Raw genomic sequence first — 20,015 nt, 5'->3', positions numbered from 1 at the left:
GGACGAAGGGAGAGAGTGGCATGGACATATATACACTACCGAATGTAAAATAGATAGCTAGTGGGAAGAAGCCACATAGCACAGGGAGATAAGCTCCGTGATTTTTGACCACCTAGAGGGATGGGATAGGGAGGGTGCGAGGGCGATGCAAGAGGGAGGGGATATTGGGTTATATGTATACGTGTAGCTGATTCACTTTGTGTTACAGCAGAGACTAACACATCATTGTAAAGCAATTTCAACTTACAACATAATGATTTAATATTTGTATATATATTCCAAAATGATCACCATGATCAATCTTAACGTTCATTACCATACATGGTTATTTAAAATATTTTTTGTGTTGGGTTGTTGTGTTGCATGCAGGCTTTCTCTAGTTGCTTTGAGTAATGGATACTTTTCGTTGGGTGTGCAGGTTTCTCATTGCAGTGACTTCTCTTGTTGCAGAGCATGGGCTCTGGGCACGTGGGAGGCTGCAGCCCATGGCTCAGTAGTTGTGGCATGAGGCCCTAGAGCACATGGGCTTCAGTAGTTGCAGCACAAGGCCCCGGTCGTTGTGCCTTGTGGGGGCCCTAGAGGGCAGGCTCAGTAGTTGTGGTGCATGGGTTTTGTTGTTCTGTGGCATTTGGAATCTTCCTGAACCAGGGATCAAACCCATGTCCCCTGCTTTGGCATGAGGATAATTTTATTTTAAACACCTTTATTGGAGTATAATTGCTTTAAAATGTGTGTTAGTTTCTGTGTATAACAAAGAAAATCAGCTATATGTATACATATATACCCATTTCCCCTCCCCCTTGAGCCTCTCTCCCACTCTTGCTATCCCACAACTCTAGGTTGTCACAAGACACTGAGCTAATCTCCCTGTGCCATGCAGCTTCTTCCCACTAGCTATCTATTTTACACTTGATAGTGTAAATATGTCAATGCTATTCTCTCACTTTGTCCCAGCTTACACTTTCCCCTCCCCATGTCCTCAAGTCCATTTTCTGCATCTGTGTCTTTATTCCTGTCCTGCCCCTAGGTTCATCAGAACAATTTTTGGGGGGGTTATGTGTTAGAATATGGCATATGTTTTTCTTTTTCTTACTTACTTCACTCTATTGTAAGTAGTGCTTCAATGAACATTGTAGTACATGTCTATTTTTGAATTATGATTTACTCAGGGTATATGCCCAGTAGTGGGATTGCTGGGTTATATTGTAGCTCTATTTTTAGTTTTTAAGGAACCTCCATACTGGTCTCCATAGTAGCTGTAACAATTTATATTCCCACCAACAATGCAAGAGGGTCCCCTTTTCTCCACACTCTCTCCAGCATTTATTGTCGGTAGAATTTTTGATGATGGCCTGAAGGTTGTGAGGTGATACCTCATTGTGGTTTTGATTTGCATTTCTCTAATGATTAGTAATGTTGAGCATCCTGTCATATGTTTGTTGGCAATCTGTATACCTTCTTAGGAAAATGTTTATTTAGATTTTCCGCCCATTATTTGATTGGGATTTTTTTTATTTTGTTTTTGATATTGAGCTGCATGAGCTGCTTATATATTTTGGGTATTAATCATTTGTCAGTTGCTTTTTTGCAAATATTTTCTCCCATTCTGAGGGTTTTCTTTTCATCTTGCTTATCTTTCCTTTTGGTGCAAAAGCTTTTAAATTTCATTAGGTCCCATTAGTTTAATTGTTTTGTTTGTTTAATTTCCGTTTCTCTAGGAGGTGGGTCAAAGAGGATCTTGCTGTGATTTATGTCATAGAGTGTTCTGTCTTTGTTTTCCTCTAAGAGTTTTATAGTGTCTGGCTTTCCACTTATGTCTTTAATCCATTTTGATTTTATTTTTGTATACAATGTTAGTAAGTGTTATAATTTCATTTTTATACATGTAGCTCTCCAGCTTTCCCAGCACCACTTATTGAACAGGCTGTCTTTTCTCCATTGTATATTCTTACATCAAAGATAAGGTGACCATATGTGTGTGGATTTATCTCTGGGATTTCTATCCTGTACCATTGACCTATATCTTTTTTGTGCAGGTATTATACTGTATTCATTACTGTACCTTTGTGGTGTAGTCTGAAGTCAGGGAGGCTGATTCCTCCAGCTCCATTTTCCTGTCTCATGATTGCTTTGGCTCTTCGGAGTCTTTTGTGTTTCCATAAAAACTGTGAAATTTTTGTTCTAGTTCTGTGAGAAATGCCACTGGTAGTTTGATAGGGATTGCATTGAATCTGTAGATTGCTTTGGGTAGTATAGTCATTTTCACAATGTTGATTCTTCCAATCCAAGAACATGGTGTATCTCTCTGTCTTTTTCTATTGTCTTTAATTTCTTTCATCAGTGTCTTATAGTTTTCTGCATGCAGGTCTTTTGTCTCCTTAGGTAGGTTGATCCCTGGGTATTTTATCCTTTTTGTTGCAATGGTAAATGGGAGTGTTTCCTGAATTTCTCTTTCAGATTTTCATCATTAATGTATACTAATGCAAGAGATTTCTGTGCATTAACTTTGTATCCTGCTACTTTATCAAATTCATTGATTAGCTCTAGTACTTTTCTGGTAGCATATTTAGGATTCTCTATGCATAGTATCATATCATCTGCAAACAGTGACAGTTTTTACTTCTTCTTTTCTGATTTGGATTCCTTTTATGTCTTTTTCTTCTCTGATTGCTGTGACTAAACTTCTAAAACAATGTTGAATAAGAGTGGTGAGAGTAGGCAACCTTATCTTTTTCCTGATCTAGTGGAAATTGTTTCAGTTTTTCACCATTGAGGACGATGTTGGCTGTGGGTTTGTCATATATGGCCTTTCTTATGTTGAGGTAAGTTCCTCTATGCCTACATTCTGAAAGGTTTTTATCATAAATGGGTGTTGAATTTTGTTGAAAGATTTTTCTGCATCTATTGATATGATCATATGGTTTTTCTCCTTCAATTTGTTAATATAGTGTGTCAGATTGATTGTTTGCATATATTGAAGAGTCGTTGCATTCCTGGTATAAACCCTAGTTGAGCATGTTGTATGATCTTATTTATGTGTTGTTGGATTCTGTTTGCTAGTATTTTCTTGAGGATTTTTGCATGTCTGTTCATCAGTGATATTGGCCTGTAGTTTTCTTTTTTTATGACATCTTTGTCTGGTTTTGGTATTATCGTGATGGTGGCCTTGTAGATTGAGTTTGGGAGTTTTCCTCTGTCTGCTATATTTTGGAAGAGTTTGAGAAGGATAGGTGTTAGCTCTTCTCTAAATGTTTGATAGAATTCACCTCTGAAGCCATCTGGTATATAGCTGTTTGTTGGAAGATTTTTAACCACAGTTTCAATTTCAGTGCTTGGAATTAGTTCATATTTTCTATTTCTTCCTCGTTCAGTATTGGAAGGTTGTACGTTTCTAAGAATTTGTCCATTTCTTCCAGGTTGTCCATTTTATTGGCATATAGTTGCTTGTAGGAATCTCTCATGATCTTTTTTAATTCTGCAGAGTCAGTTGTTACTTCTCCATTTTCAATTCTGCTTCTGTTGAGTTGCGCCTTCTCCCTGTTTTTCTTGATGAGTTTGGCTAATGCTTACCAATTTATCTTCTCAAAGAACCAGCTTTTAGTTTTTTTGATCTTTGTTATTGTTTACTTCATTCCTTTCTTTCTTTTCTTAACATCTTTATTGGAGTATAATTGCTTTATACGGTATATTAGTTTCTGCTTTATAATAAACTGAATCAGCTATACATACACATATATTCCCATATCTCCTCCCTCTTGCGTCTCTCTTCTACCCTCCCTATCCCACCTCTTTAGGTGGTCACAAAGCACTGAGCTGATCTCCCTGTGCGATGTGGCTGCTTCCCACTAGCTATCTATTTCACATTTTGTCATGTATAATTGTCCAGGACACTCTCTCACTTTGTTCTAGCTAAACTTTACCCCTCCCCGTGTCCTCAACTCCATTCTCTATGTCTGAGTCTTTATTCCTGTCCTGCCCCTAGGTTCTTCAGAACGTTTTTTTTGTTTGTTTTGTTTTTTACATTATATATATATATATATATATATATATATATATATATATGTCAGCATACAGTATTTGTTTTTCTCTTTCTGACTTACTTCACTCTGTATTACAGACTCAGTCCATCCACCACACTACAAATAACTTACTTTCATTTATTTTATGGCTGAGTAATATTCCATGGTGTATATGTGTCATGTCGTCTTTATCCATTCATCTGTCGATGTACACTTAGGATCTTTCCAGGTCCTGGCTATTGTAAATATAGCTGCAATGAACATTGTGGCACATGACTCTTTCTGAATTATGGTTTCCTCGGGATATATGCCCAGTAGTGGGATTCCTGTTTCGTATGCTAGTTCTATTTTTAGTTTTTTAAGGAACATCCATACTGTTCCCCATAGTGGTTGTATCAATTTACATTCCCACCAACAGTGCAAGAGAGTTCCTTTTTTTCCACATCCTCTCCAGCATTTATTCTTTGTAGATTTTTTGTTGATGGCCATTCAGACTGGTATGAGGTGATACCTCACTGTAGTTTTGATTTGCATTTCTCTAATGATTAGTGATGTTAAGCATCATTTCATGTATTTGTTAGCAATCTGTATATCTTCTTTGAGAAATGTCTATTTAGATCTTCTGTCCATTTTTGGATTGAGTTTTTTATTTTTGTCATATTGAGCTGCATGAGCCACTTGTAAATTTTGCCGACTAATGCTTTGTCAGTTGCTTCATTTGCAAATATTTTCTCCCATTTGGAGGGCTGTCTTTGTGTCTTGTTTGTGGTTTCCTTTGCTGTGCAGAACTTTTAAAATTTCATTAAGTTCCAATTGTTTTTTTTTTTTTAATTTCCATTTCTCTCGGAGCCGTGTCAAAAAGGGTCTTGCTGTGATTTATTTCATAGGGTGTTCTGCCTAAGTTTTCCTTTAAGAGGTTTATAGTGTCTGGCCTTACATTTAGGTCTTTAATACATTTGGAGTTGATTTCTGTGTATAGTGTTAGGTAGTGTTCTAATTTCATTCTTTTATATGTGGCTGTCCAGTTTTCCCAGCACCATTAAGTGAAGAGGTTTTCTTTTCTACATTGTGTATTCTTGCCACCTTTATCAAAATATGGTACCTGTATGTGCGTGGGTTTATCTATGTGTTTTATATCCTGTTCCATTGATCTATGTTTCTGTTTTTGTACCAGAACCATACTGTCTTGATTACTGTAGCTTTGTAGTATAGTTTGAAGTCCAGGAGTCTGATTCCTCGAGCTCTGTATTTCTTTCTCAAGATTGATATGTCTATTCGGGTTTTTTTGTGTTTCCATACAAATTGTGAAATTTTTTGTTCTAGTTCTGTGAAAAATGCCAGTGGTAGTTTGATAGGGATTGCATTGAATCTGTAGATTGCTTTGGGTAGTAGAGTCGTTTTCACAATGTTGATTCTTCCAATCCAATCCAATGCCCAGTAATGGGATTCCTGGGTCATATGGTAGTTCTATTTGTAGTTTTTAAGGAACCTCCATATTGTTCTCCATAGTGTCTGTACAAATTCACATTCCCACCAGGAGTGCAGGAGTGTTCCCTTTTTTCCACACCCACTCCAGCATTTATTGTTTGTAGATTTTTTGATATGGCCATTCTGGCTGTTGTGAGATGATATCTCATTGTAGTTTTGATTTGCATTTTCTAATGATTAATGATGTTCAGCATTGTTTCATGTGTTTGTTGGCAGTCTGTATATCTTCTTTGCAGAAATGTCTATTTAGGTCTTCTGCCCATTTTTGGATTGGGGTTTTTATTTTTTTCTTATTGAGCTGCATGAGCTGTTTGTAAATTTGGAAATTAATCCTTTGTCAGTTGCTTCATTTGCAAATATTTTCTCCCATTCTGAGGGTTGTCTTTTGGTCTTGCTTATGGTTTGCTTTGCTGTGCAAAAGTTTTCCAGTTTCATTAGGTCCCATTTGTTTATTTTTCTTTCCATTTTTCTAGGAGGTGGGTCAAAAAGGATCTTGCTGTGATTTATGTCAAGAGTGTTCTGCCTATGTTTTCCTCTAAGAGTTTGATAGTTTCTGGGCTTACATTTAGGTCTTTAATCCATTTTGAGCTTATTTTTGTGTATGGTGTTAGGGAGTGATCTAATCTCATACTTTTACAAGTATCTGTCCAGTTTTCCTAGCACCACTTATTGAAGAGGCTGTCCTTTCTACACTGTACATTCCTGCCTTCTTTATCAAAGATAAGGTGACCATATGTGCGTGGGTTTATCTCTGGGCTTTCTATCCTGTTCCATTGATCTATCTTTCTGTTTTTGTGCCAGTACCATACTGTCTTGATAACTGTAGCTTTGTAGTATAGTCTGAAGTCAGAGAGCCTGATTCTTCCAGCTCTGTTTTTCATTCTCAAGATTGCTTTGGCTCTTTTGGGTCTTTTGTGTTTCCATGCAAATTGTGAAATTTTTTGTTCTAGTTCTGTGAAAAATGCTAGCGGTAGTTTGATAGGGATTGCATTGAATCTGTAGATTGCTTTGGGTAGTAGAGTCATTTTCACAAAGTTGATTCTTCCAATCCAAGGACATGGTATATTCTCCATCTATTTGTATCATCTTTAATTTCTTTCATCAGTGTCTTATAATTTTCTGCATACAGGTCTTTTGTCTCCTTAGGTAGGTTTATTCCTAGATATTTTATTCTTTTTGTTGCAATGGTAAATGGGAGTGTTTTCTTGTTTTCAATTTCAGATTTTTCATCATTAGTGTATAGGAATGCCAGAGATTTCTGTGCATTAATTTTGTATCCTGCAACTTTACCAAATTCATTGATTAGCTCTAGTAGTTTTCTGGTAGCATCTTTAGGATTCTTTATGTATAGTATAATGTCATCTGCAAACAGTGACAGCTTTACTTCTTCTTTTCCAATTTGGGTTCCTTTTATTTCCTTTTCTTCTCTGATTGCTGTGGCTAAAACTTCCAAAACTATGTTGAATAACAGTGGTGAGAGTGGGCAACCTTGTCTTGTTCCTGATCTTAGTGGAAATGCTTTCAGTTTTTCACCATTGAGGATGATGTTGACTGTGGATTTGTCAAATATGGCCTTTATTATGTTGAGGAAAGTTCCCTCTATGCCTACTCTCTGCAGGGTTTTTATCATAAATGGGTGTTTAATTTTGTCAAAAGATTTCTCTGCATCTATTGAGATGATCATATGTTTTTTCTCCTTCAATTTTTTACGATGGTTTATCACTTTGATTGATTTACGTATATTGAAGAACCCTTGAATTACTGGAATAAACCCCACTTGATCATGGTGTTTGATCCTTTTACTGTGCTGTTGGTTCTGTTTGCTAGTATTTTTTGGAGGATATTTGCATGTATGTTCATCAGTGATATTGGCCTGTAGTGTTCTTTCTTTGTGACATCCTTGTCTGGTTTTGGTATCAAGGTGATGGTGGCCTTGTAGAATGAATTTGGGAGTGTTCCTCCCTCTGCTATATTTTGGAAGAGTTTGAGAAGGATAGGTGTTAGCTCTTCTCTAAATGTTTGATAGAACTCTCTTGTGAAGCCATCTGGTCCTGAGCTTTTGTTTGTTGGAAGATTTTTAATCACAGTTTCAAGTTCAGTGCTTGTGATTTTTCTTTTCATATTTTCTATTTCTTCCTGGTTCAGTCTTGGCAGGTTCTAAATATTTGCCCATTTCTTCCAGGTTGTCCATTTTATTGGCATAGAGTTTCTTGTAGTAATCTCTCATGATCTTTTCTATTTCTGCAGTGTCAGTTGTGACTTCTCCTTTTTCATTTCTAATTCTATTGATTTGAGTCTTTTCCTTTTTTTTTCTTGGTGAATCTGGCTAATGGTTTATCTATTATGTTTATCTTCTCAAAGAACCAGCTTTTAGTTTTATTGATCTTTGCTATTGTTTCCTTCATTTCTTTTTCATTTATTTCTGATCTGATTTTTATGATTTCTTTCCCTCTGCTAACTTTGGGGGTTTTTTTTTGTTGTTCTTCTTTCTCTAATTGCTTTAGATGAAAAGTTATGTTGCTTATTCGAGATGTTTCATGTTTCTTTAGGTGGACTTGTATTGTTATAAACTTCTCTCTTGAACTGCTTTTGCTGCATCCCATAGGTTTTGGGTCGTCATGTCTCCATTGTCAATTGTTTCTAAGTATATTTTTATTTGCTCTTTAATTTCTTCAGTGATCACTTCGTTATTAAATAGTGTATTGTTTAGCCTCCGTGTGTTTGTATTTTTACAGATATTTTCCTGTAATTTACATCTAGTCTCATGGCAATGTGGTCGGAAAAGATACTTGATACAATTTCAATTTTCTTAAATTTACCAAAGCTTGATTTGTGACCCAAGATATGATCTATCCTGGAGAATGTTCCATGAGCACTTGAGAAAAATGTGTATTCTGTTGTTTTTGGATGGAGTGTCCTATAAATATCAATTAAGTCCATCTTGTTTAATGTATGATTTAAAGCTTGTGTTTCCTTATTTATTTTCATTTTGGATGATGTGTCCATTGGTGAAAGTGGGGTGTTAAAGTCCCCTATTATGAATATGTCACTGTCGATTTCCCCTTTTATGGCTGTTAGTATTTGCCTTATGTATTGAGGTGCTCCTATGTTGGGTGCATAAATTTTACAATTGTTATATCTTCTTCTTGGATTGATCCCTTGATCATTATGTAGTGTTCTTCTTTGTCTTTTCTAATAGTCTTTATTTCAAAGTGTATTTTGTGTGATATGAGAATTGCTACTCCAGCTTTCTTTTGGCTTCCATTTGCATGGAATATCTTTTTTCATCCCCTTACTTTCAGTCTGTATGTGTCTCTAGGTCTGAAGTGGGTCTCTTGTAGACAGCATATATATGGGTCTTGTTTTTGTATCCATTCAGCCAATCTGTGTCTTTTGTGGGAGCATTTAATCCATTTACATTTAAGGTTGTTATCGATATGTATGTTCCTATTCCCATTTTCTAAATTGTTTTGGGTTCGTTTTTGTAGGTCTTTTCCTTCTCTTGTGTTTCTTGCCTAGAGAAGTTCCTTTAGCATTTGTTGTAAAGCTGGTTTGGTGGTGCTGAGCTCTGTCAGCTTTTACCTGTCTGTAAAAGTTTGAATTTCTCCATCAAATCTGAATGAGATCCTTGCTGCGTAGAGTGATCTTGGTTGCAGGTTTTTCTCCTTCATCACTTTCAATATGTCCTGCCACTCCCTTCTGGCTTGCAGAGTTTCTGCTGTAAGATCAGCTGTTAACCTTTTGGGGATTCCCTGTGTGTTATTTGTTGTTTTTCCCTTTTTGCTTTTAATATGCTTTCCTTGTATTTAATTTTTGACAGTTTGATTAATATGTGTCTTGGCGTATTTCTCCTTGGATTTATCCTCTATGAGACTCTCTGTGCTTCCTGGACTTGATTAACTATTTCCTTTCCCACATTAGGGAAGTTTTCAACTATCATCTCTTCAAATATTTTCTTAGTCCCTTTCTTTTTCTCTTCTTCTGGAACCCCTATAATTCGAATGTTTGTGCATTTAATGTTGTCCCAGAGGTCTCTGAGACTGTCCTCAGTTCTTTTCATTCTTTTTTCTTTACTCTGCTCTGCAGTAGTTATTTCCACTATTTTATCTTCCAGGTCACTTATCCGTTCTTCTGCCTCACTTATTCTGCTATTGATCGCTTCTGGAGAATTTTTCATTTCATTTATTGTGTTGTTCATTGTTGCTTGTTTCCTCTTTAGTTCTTCTAAGTCCTTGTTAAATGTTTCTTGCATTTTGTCTATTCTATTTCCAAGATTTTGGATCATGTTTACTATCATTATTCTCAATTCTTTTTCAGGTACACTGCCTATTTCCTCTTCATTCGTTAGGTGTGGTGGTTTTTATCTTGCTCCTTCATCTGCTGTGTTTTTCTGTCTTCTCATTTTGCTTATCTTACTGTGTTTGGGGTCTCCTTTTTGCAGGGTGGAGGTTTGGAGTTCCCATTGTGTAGACTTCCTTGTGGAGGGGACTAGTGCCTATGTTCTGGTGGATGAGGCTGGATCTTGTCTCTCTGGGGCAGGTCCATGTCTGGTGGTGTGTTTGGGGTGTCTGTGGACTTATTATGATTTAAGGTAGTCTCTCTGCTAATTGGTGGTGTTGTGTTCCTGTGTTGCCAGTGGTTTGGCATAGGGTGTCCAGCACTGTAGCTTGCTGGTCGTTGAGTGAAGCTGGGTGCTGCTGTTAAGATGCAGATCTCTGGGATATTTTCGCCGTTTGACATTAGGTGGAGCTAGGAGGTCTCTTGTAGACCAGTGTCTTGAAATTGACTCTCCCACCTCAGAGGCACAGCACTGACTCCTTGCTGCAGCACCACATGGCTCAGAATAAAAGGGAGAAAAAGTAGAAAGAAAGAAAGAAAGAAAGAAAGAAAGAAAGAAAGAAAGAAAGAAAGAAAGAAAGAAAGAAAGAAAGAAAGAAAGAAAGAAAGAAAGATGAAAGAAAGAAAGAAAGAAGAAAGAAAAAAGAAAGGAGGGAGGGAGGGAGGAAGGGATGGAGGGAGGGTGGAAGGAAGTAAGGAAAGAGAGAAAGAAGATAAAATAAAATAAGATAAAATAAAGTTAGTAAATAAAAAATAATTATTAACAAAAAATTTCCTTTTTAAAAACAAATAAAAAAACTGACTGATAGAAACCTAGGACAAATGGTGGAAGCAAAGCTATACAGACAAAATCTCATGCAGAAGCATACACACTCACAAAAAGAGAAAAAGGGGAAAAAATCATAAATCTTGCTCCCAAAGTCCACCTCCTCAATTTGGGATGATTTGTTGTCTATTGAGGTATTCCACAGATGCAGTGTACATTAAGTTTTTGTGGAGCTTTAATCTGCTGTTTCTGAGGCTGCTGGGAGGGATTTCACTCTCTTTTCTTTGTTCGCACAGCTCCCGGGGGCTCAGCTTTGAATTTGGCCCCGCCTCTGCGTGTAGGTCGCTGGAGGGCGTCTGTTTTTTGCTCAGACGGGGACGGGGTTAAAGGAGCAGCTGCTTCGGGGGCTCTGGCTCACTCAGGCCGGTGGGAGGGAAGGGTACGGAGTGTGGGGCGAGCCTGCAGTGGCAGAGGCCGGCGTGTTGTTGCACCGGCCTGAGGCGTGCCGTGCATTCTCCCGGGGAAGTTGTCCCTGGATCCCGGGACCCTGGCAGTGGCGGGCTGCACAGGCTGCCCGGAAGGGGGGTGTGGATAGTGACCTGTGCTTGCACACCGGCTTCTTGGTGGAGGCAGCAGCAGCCTTAGTGTCTCATGCCCGTCTCTGGGGTCCGCGCTGTTAGCCGCGTCTCGCACACGTCTCTGGAACTCCTTTAAGCAGCACTCTTAATCCTCTCTCCTTGCACACCAGGAAACAAAGAGGGAAGAAAAAGTCTCTTGCCTCTTCGGCAGGTCCAGAATTTTTCCCGGACTCATCCCGGCTAGCCGTGGTGCACTAACCCCCTGCAGTCTGTGTTCACGCAGCCAACCCCAGTGCGCCCCCTGCGTTCCCCTCAAAGCCCTGAGCCTCCGTTCCCAGCCCTGCACGCCCCGGCGGGTGAGCAGACAAGCCTCTCGGGCTGGTGAGTGCTGGTCGGCACCGATCCTCTGTGCGGGAATCTCTCCGCTTTGCCCCCCGCACCCCTGTTGCTGTGCTCTCCTCCGCGGCTCCGAAGCTTCCCCCCTCTGCCACCCACTGTCTCCGCCCACGAAGGGGCTTCCTAGTGTGTGGAAACCTTTCCTCCTTCACAGCTCCCTCCCACTGGTGCAGGTACGGTCCCTATCCTTTTGTCTCTGTTTTTTCTTTTGCCCTACCCAGTTACGTGGGGAGTTTCTTGCCTTTTGGGAGGTCTGGGGTCTTCTGCCAGCGTTCAGTAGGTTTTTCTGTAGGAGTTCTTCCATGTGTAGATGTATTTCTGATGTATCTGTGGTGAGGAAGGTGATTTCCACGTCTTACTCTTCCACCATCTCCCCTCGTCCCCCAGTTTTGTTCTTTTTCACGTTTCATCTTATCAGATTCCTTTTTTATTCCATACACATTTTAATATTGTTTGTTCTATTTCTTTGAAAAATGCCATTGGAAGTTTGATAAGAATTGCATTAAATCTGTATTTGTTTGTGGTAGTAAAGACAACATTAATTTTTTCATTCATGAGCATGGAATATCTTTCAATTTTGTTGTCTCTGCTTCAGTTCTTTTTACTAAATTATAGTTTTTATTTTACCAGCTTTTACTTTCTTGGTTAAATTTATTCCTAGGTAATTTACTCCTTTTGATGCAATTGTGAATGGAATTGATTTCTTAACTTCTTTAATAGTTTGATATTACTTGTACAAATGTAACAAATTTTTGTATATCAATTGTGTATATTGAAACATTCATTCATTCATTATTTCTAAAGTTTTTTGGGTCCAAATTTTGAACTTTAGGCTTCTCTACTTAATATCATGTCTTCTGCAAATAGTTGTAGTCTTACTTCTTTCTTTCCAATTTAAACACTTTTATTTCTTTTTCACCTGAATGCTCAGTCTAGAACTTCTAATGCTATGTTGAATAAATGAGTTAAAATTTGGCATTTTTGTCTTGTTCCAGATCTTACAGAGAAACCTTTTAGGTCTTCACCGTTGTGTATGGTAGCTGTGGGCTTTTCATATATGACTTTTAATATAATGAGCTATGTTCCAGCCATACTCATTTTTGAAGTGTTTTCATTATAAGTGGATGTTTTATTTTGTTATATAACTTCTGTGTGTCTCTTGAGATGAGCGTATGATTTTTATATTACATTATATTAATTTCTGTATCACGCTAATTGATTTGTTTATGTTAAACCATTATTGCACATCTGGAATTAATTGTACTTTAAAATGTTGTATGATTCTTTTTTTTTATTTCCCTCCATTCATCTAGTAATATTATAACAAATTTAATTTTCTAATGATAAAACCTTGCTTTATTGAGATAAACTCAATTTTGTCATTATATATTATCATTTTTATATGCTGTAATTTGATTAGCCTTTCTTTTTGCTTATGTTGGCATTTGAAGTATAAACTCTCCAAGTACTGCTTTAGCTTCATCTCACACATTTTGATTGGCACTACTTTTTATTATCATTCATTTAAAAATATTCTCTAATTTCTATAAACATTTCTTCTTTGAACCAATTATTTAGCAGTGTTTTCCCATTCTAAAAATTCTTTTAAAATTACCATTTAATCATTGATTCCTTCTTTTTAAAATTATTTTTATTTGTTTGAATTTTATTTTATTTATTTCTTTATACAGCAGGTGCTTATTAGTTATCCATTTTATACATATTAGTATATCTATGTCAATCCCAATCTCCCAATTCATCATACTACCACGACCCCCACTGCTTACCCCCTTTGGTGTCCATACATTTCTTCTCTACATCTGTGTCTCAGTTTCTGCCCTGCAAACCGGTTCATCTGTATCATTTTTCTAAGTTCCTCATATATGTGTTAATATATGATATTTGTTTTTCTCTTTCTGACTAACTTCACTCTGTATGACAGTCTCTAGATCCATCCACGTCTGTACAAATCACCCAATTTCGTTCCTTTTTATGGCTGCATAATATTCCATTGTATATATGTACCACATCTTCTTTATCCATTCATCTGCCATTGGGCACTTAGGTTGCTTCCACATCCTGGCTATTGTAAATAGTGCTGCAATGAACATTGGAGTGCATGTGTCTTTTTGAATTATGGTTTTCTCTGGGTATATGTCCAGTAGTGGGATTGCTGGGTCACATGGTAATTCCATGTTTAGTTGTTTAAGCAACCTCCATACTGTTCTCCATAGTGGCTGTATCAATTTACATTCCCACCAACAGAGCGAGTTGGTTCCCTTTTCTCCACATGCTCTCCAGCATTTGTTGTTTGTAGATTTTCTGATGATGCCCATTCTAACTGGTGTGGGTGATACCTCATCATTGTTTTGATTTCCATTTCTCTAATACTTGGTGATGTCGAGCAGCTTTTCATGTGCTTCTTGGCCATCTGTATGTCTCCCTTGGAGAAATGTCTATTTAGGTGTTCTGCCAACTTTTGGATTGAGTTGTTTGCTTTTTTAGTATTGAGCTGCATGAGCTGTTTATATATTTTGGAGATTAATCCTTTGTGTGTTGAGTCATTTCAAATTATTTTCTTCCATTCTGAGGGTTGTGACCCAAGATATGATCTATCCTGGATAATGCTCCATGAGAACTTTAGAAGAAAGTGTATTCTGTTGTTTTGGGATGGAATGTCCTATAAATATCAATTAAGTCCATCTTGTTTAATGTATTATTTAAAGTTTATGTTTCCTTATTTATTTTCATTTTGGATGATCTGTCCATTGATGAAAGTGGGGTGTTAAAGTACCCCTACTATGATTGTGTTAGTATTTGCCTTATGTATTGAGGTGCTCCTTATGTATTGAGGTGCATAAGTATTTACAATTGTTACATCTTCTTCTTGGATCAATCCCTTGATCATTATGTAGTGTCCTTCATTGTCTCTTGTAATAGTTTTTACTTTAAAGTCTATTTTCTCTGATATAAGAATTGCTGCTCCATCTTTCTTTTGATTTCCATTTGCATGGAATATCTTTTTCCATCTCCTCACTTTCAGTCTGTATGTGTCTCTAGGTCTGAAACAGGTCTCTTTTAGACAGCCTATATACAGGTCTTCTTTTTGTATACATTCAGCCAGTCTATGTCTTTTGGTTGGAGCATTTAATCCATTTTCATTTAAGGTAATTATTGATATGTATGTTCCTATTACCATTTTCTTAATTGTTTTGGGTTCGTTATTGTAGGTCTTTTCCTTCTCTTGTGTTTCTTGCCTAGAGAAGTTCCTTTAGCATTTGTTGTAAAGCTGGTTTGGTGGTGCTGATTTCTCTTAGCTTTTGCTTGTCTGTAAAGGTTTTAATTTCTTCACTGACTCTGAATGAGATCCTTGCTGTGTAGAGTAATCTTGGTTGTAGGTTCTTCCCTTTCATCACTTTAAATATGCCCTGCCACTCCTTTCTGGCTTGCTGAGTTTCTGCTGAAAGATCAGCTGTTAACCTTTTGAGCTTCCCTTGTATGTTGTTTGTTGTTTTTCCGTTGCTGCTTTTAATATTTTTTGTTTGTATTTAATTTTTGATAGTTTGATTAATACATGTCTTGGTGTGTTTCCTCTTGGATTCATCCTGTATGGGACTCTCTGTGCTTCCTCAACTTGATTAACTATTTCCTTTCCCATATTAGGGAAGTTTTCAACTATAATCTCTTTAAATGTTTTCTCAGTCCCTTTCTTTTTCTCTTCTTCTTCTGGAACCCCTATAATTAGAATGTTGGTGCATTTAATGTTGTCCCAGAGGTCTCTGAGACTGTCCTCAGTTCTTTTCATTCTTTTTTCTTTATTCTGCTCTGCAGTAGTTATTTCCACTATTTTATCTTCCAGGTCACTTATCTGTTCTTCTGCCTCAGTTATTCTGCTATTGATCCCTTCTAGAGAATTTTTAATGTCATTATTGTGTTGTTCATCACTGTTTGTTTGCTCTTTAGTTCTTCTAGGTCCTTGTTAAATGTTTCTTGTGTTTTCTCTATTCTATTTCCAAGATTTTGGATCACCTTTACTATCATTATTCTGAATTCTTTTTCAGATAGACTGCCTATTTCCTATTCATTTGTTAGGTCTGGTGGGTTTTGCTTGTTCCTTCATCTGCTGTATGTTTTTCGTCATCTCATTTTGCTTAAGTTACTGTGTTTGGGGTCTCCTTTTCACAGTCTGCATGTTCGTAGTTCCTGTTGATTTTTATGTCTGTCTCCAGTGGGTAAGGTTTGTTCAGTGGGTTGTGTAGGCTTCGTGGTGGAGGGGACTAGTGCCTGTGTTCTGGTGGATGAGGCTGAATCTTGTCTTCTGGTGGGCAGTTCCACGTGTGTTGGTGTGATTTGGGTTGTCCGGGGCCTTATTATGATTTTAGGCAGCCTGTCTGCTAATGGATAAGGTTGTGTTCCTGTCTTCCTAGTTATTTGGCATAGGGTTTCCAGCATTGTAGCTTGCTGGTCATTGAGTGCAGCTGGGTCTTGGTGTTGAGATGGAGATCTCTGGGAGATTTTTGCTGTTTGATATTACATGGAGCTGGGAGGTCTCTTGTTGACAAGTGTCCTGAATTTGGCTCTCCCACCTCAGAGGCACAGCCCTGACGCCTGACTGGAGCACCAAGAGCCTTTCATCCACCCGGCTCAGAATAAAAGGGAGAAAAATGAATGAAAGAAAGGAAGGAAGGAAGGAAGGAAGAAAGAAAGAAAGAAAGAAAGAAAGAAAGAAAGAAAGAAAGAAAGAAAGAAAGGATAAGATAAAGTAAAATAAAATAAAATAAAGTTATTAAAAGAGAAAACAATTACTAAGAAAAACCTTTTTTAAGTAATAAATAAAAAAAGGACAGACAGAACCCTAGGACAATTGGTAAAAGCAAAGCTATACAGACAAAATCACTCACAGAAGTATACACACACACACTCACAAAAAGAGAAAAAGGGGGAAAAAATATATATCTTTGCTCCCAAAGTCCACCTCCTCTATTTGGGATGATTCATTGTCTATTCAGGTATTCCACAGATGCAGGTTACATCAAGTTGATTGAGGAGATTTAATCCGCTGTTCCTGAGGCTGCTGGAAGAGATTTCCCTTTCTCTTCTTTGTTCGCACAGCTCCTGGGGTTCAGCTTTGGATGTGGCCCCGCCTCTGCGTGTAGGTCTCATGAGGACATCTGTTCTTCGCTCAGACACGATGGGGTTAAAGGAGCAGCTGTTTCAGGGGCTCTGGCTCACTCAGGCCGGGGGGAGAGGTAGGGGTACAGATGTGGGGTGAGCCTGCGGTGGCAGAGTCTGGCGTGACATTGCAGCAGCCTGAGGCAGGCCGTGCATTCTCCCGGGGAATTTGTCCCTGGATCCCGGGAACCTGGCAGTGGCGGGTTGCACAGCCTCCTGGGAGGGGTGGTGTGAAGAGTGACCTATGCTCGCACACAGGCTTCTGGGTGGCGGCAGCAGCAGCCTTAGCGTCTCATGCCCATCTCTGGGGTCCGCGCTTTCAGCCACGGCTTGCGCCCATCTCTGGAGCTCCTTTAAGCAGCACTCTTAATCCCCTCTCCTTGCGCACCAGGAAACAAAGAGACAAGAATAAGTCTCTTGCCTCTTCAGCAGGTCCAGACGTTTCCCCGGACTCCCTCCCGGCTAGCCGTGGTACACTAACCCCTTCAGGCTGTGTTCACGCTGCCAGTCCTCTCCCTGTGCTGTGACCGAAGCGCGAGTCTCAGCACCCAGTCCGCCCGCCCCAGCAGGTGAGCAGACAAGCCTCTCGGGCTGGTGAGTGCTGGTCGGCACCAATCCTCTGTGTGAAAATCTCTCCGCTTTGCCCTCTGCACCCCTGTTTCTGCACTCTCCTCTGTGGCTCCGAAGATTTCCCCCTCAGCCACCCGCAGTCTCTGCCCTCAAAGGGGCTCCTAGTGTGTGGAAGCCTTTCCTGCTTCACAGCTCCCTCCCACTGGTGCAGGTCCAATCCCTATTCTTTTGTCTCTGTTTTTTCTTTTTTCTTTTGCCCTACTCAGCTATGGGGGGAGTTTCTTGCCTTTTGTGAGGTCTGAGGTCTTCTGCCAGCGTTCAGTAGGTGTTCTGTAGGAAGTTGTTCCACGTGTAGATGTATTTCTGGTGTATCTGTGGGGAGGAAGGTGATCTCAACGTCTTACTCTTCTGCCACCTTCGATTGTCCATAAACTTGTTTTTAAGTATTTATTTCTTCTAGGTGGTATTTTCAAGTGGAATTTTCTTTTTTTTTTTTTGCTGTAGAAGTATTTTAGTTTTTTCTTTTCAAAATGTAAATCCTTTTTTTCCCCTTTCTATAGGAATGTAAATTCATTTTAACACTGCAGGAATCACCCATGAGTGAGTCTTCATTACTGTTTCAATATCTGTTTCCTGTTAAGGGAAGGGGATGTCTACGGAGAAATAAAGTTGTCCCAAAGGTGACCTAGCTGGTATTGGGACTAATTTCTTTCCTTCTCTGATCTTGGCAGGGGAACTCTGCAACTCCTTCTGGTTCACTCATGGTCACCTGACCAGGACTGAGGCAAAACTCCCAATTACAGAGGTATTGGGTAGGCTTGTTTTTTAAAAAACTTTTTGCAGAAATTATATTTCACTGTAGGTTATTACAAGGTAGTGGGTATAATTCCCTGTGCTGTATATTATATTCTTGTTTCTTATCTATTTTAATAGTCGTTTAATAGCAGCTTGTATCCATTAATCCCATACCCCTAATTTGTCGCTTTCCCCTACTCTGTCACCTTTGGTAACCACCAATTTCTTTTCTGTATCTGAGTCTGTTTCTGTTTTGCAGATACAGCCACTGTATTATTATTACTATTATTATTATTGAATTACACATGCAAGTGGTATCAGATAGTATTTGTCTTTTTCTGTCTCACTTATTTCACTAAGCATGATATTCTCTAGGTCCATACATATTGTTGCAAATCGCAGGATTTCATTCTGTTTCTATAACTGACTGATATCCCATTGTGTGTGTGTATATATACATATATATTTATATATATACAAATATCACATTTCTTAATCCAATTGTCTGTTGATGGACACGTAGGTTGCTTCCATATCTTGGCTATTGTAAATAATGCGGCTGTGAACATTGGGGTACATGCATCTTTTCAAATTAGTGTTTTCATTCTTGTTCTGGATATATACAGGAGTGGGATTGCTGAGTCATATATGGTAGCTCTATTTTTAGTTTATATAAGAAACTTCCATACTGGTCTCCACAGTGATGCACCAGTTTCCATTCCCACCAACAGCATACGAGAGTTCCATTTCTCCACATTCTCACTAACATTTTGTTTTTTCTAGACTTTCTGATCATGGCCATTCTGACAGGTGTGAGGGGATACCTCACTGTAGTTTTGATTTGCAGTCCCTTCATAATTAGTGATGTTGGGCATCTTTTCAAGTGTCTGTTAACCATCTTTCTGTCTTCTTTGGAAAGATGTCTATTCAAGTCTTCTGCCCATGTTTTGTTTGGGTTGTTTGCTTTTTGATATTGAGTTGTATGAACTGTTTGTATTTTTGGACATTAACCCCTTGTTGGTCACATAATTTGTAAATATCTTCTCCCATTCCATAGGTTGTCTTTTTGTTTTGTGGATGGTTTCCTTTGATGTACAAAAGCTTTTAGGCTTAATTTGGTCCCATTTGTTTATTTTTGCTTTTATTTCTTTTGCCTTAGGAGAGTGATCCAAACAAATATTGCTACAGTTCATGTCAAAGAGTGTTTCACCTCTATTCTCTTCCAGGAGTTTTATGATTTCTGGGCTTTCATGTAGGTCTTTAAACTATTTTGGTTTGTTTTTGTGTACAGTGGGAGGAAATGTTCTAATCTCATTGATTTACATGCAGCTGTCCAGCTTTCCCAGCACCACTTGCTGAAGAGACTGTCTTTTCTCCATTGTTATTCTTGCCTCCTTTTTCATAGGTTAATTGACTATAGGTGTGTGGGTTTATTTCTGGTCTCTCTATTCTCTTTCATTGATCTATGTGAGTGTTTTTGTGCTAATTTAGTGTCATTTTGATTATTGTAGCTTTGTAATGTAGTCTGAAATCAAGGAGTGTGATACTTCCAGCTTTATTCTTTTCTCTCAAGATTGTTTAGGCAACTTGGTGTCTTTTGTGGTTCCATATAAATTTTGTGATTATTTGTTTTAGTTCTGTGACAAATGTCCTGATATTTTGATAGCAATAGCTTTAAATTGTAGATTGTTTTGAGCAGTATGGCCCTTTTAATAATATTAATTCTTCCAACCAAAGAGCATAGGTTATCTTTCCGCTTCTTTACATCGTCTTTAATTCATCAGTATTTTATAGTTTTCAGAGTATAGGTCTTTCACCTCCTTGGTTAAGTTTATTCCTAGATATTTAATTTATTTTTTGATCAAATTTTAAACAGGATTGTTTTCTTGCTTT

The sequence above is a fragment of the Leucopleurus acutus genome (assembly GCF_964270905.1).
Source record: "Leucopleurus acutus genome assembly, chromosome: Y".
NCBI lineage: Eukaryota > Metazoa > Chordata > Mammalia > Artiodactyla > Delphinidae > Leucopleurus > Leucopleurus acutus.
Note: the sequence above shows the minus strand (reverse complement) of the source record.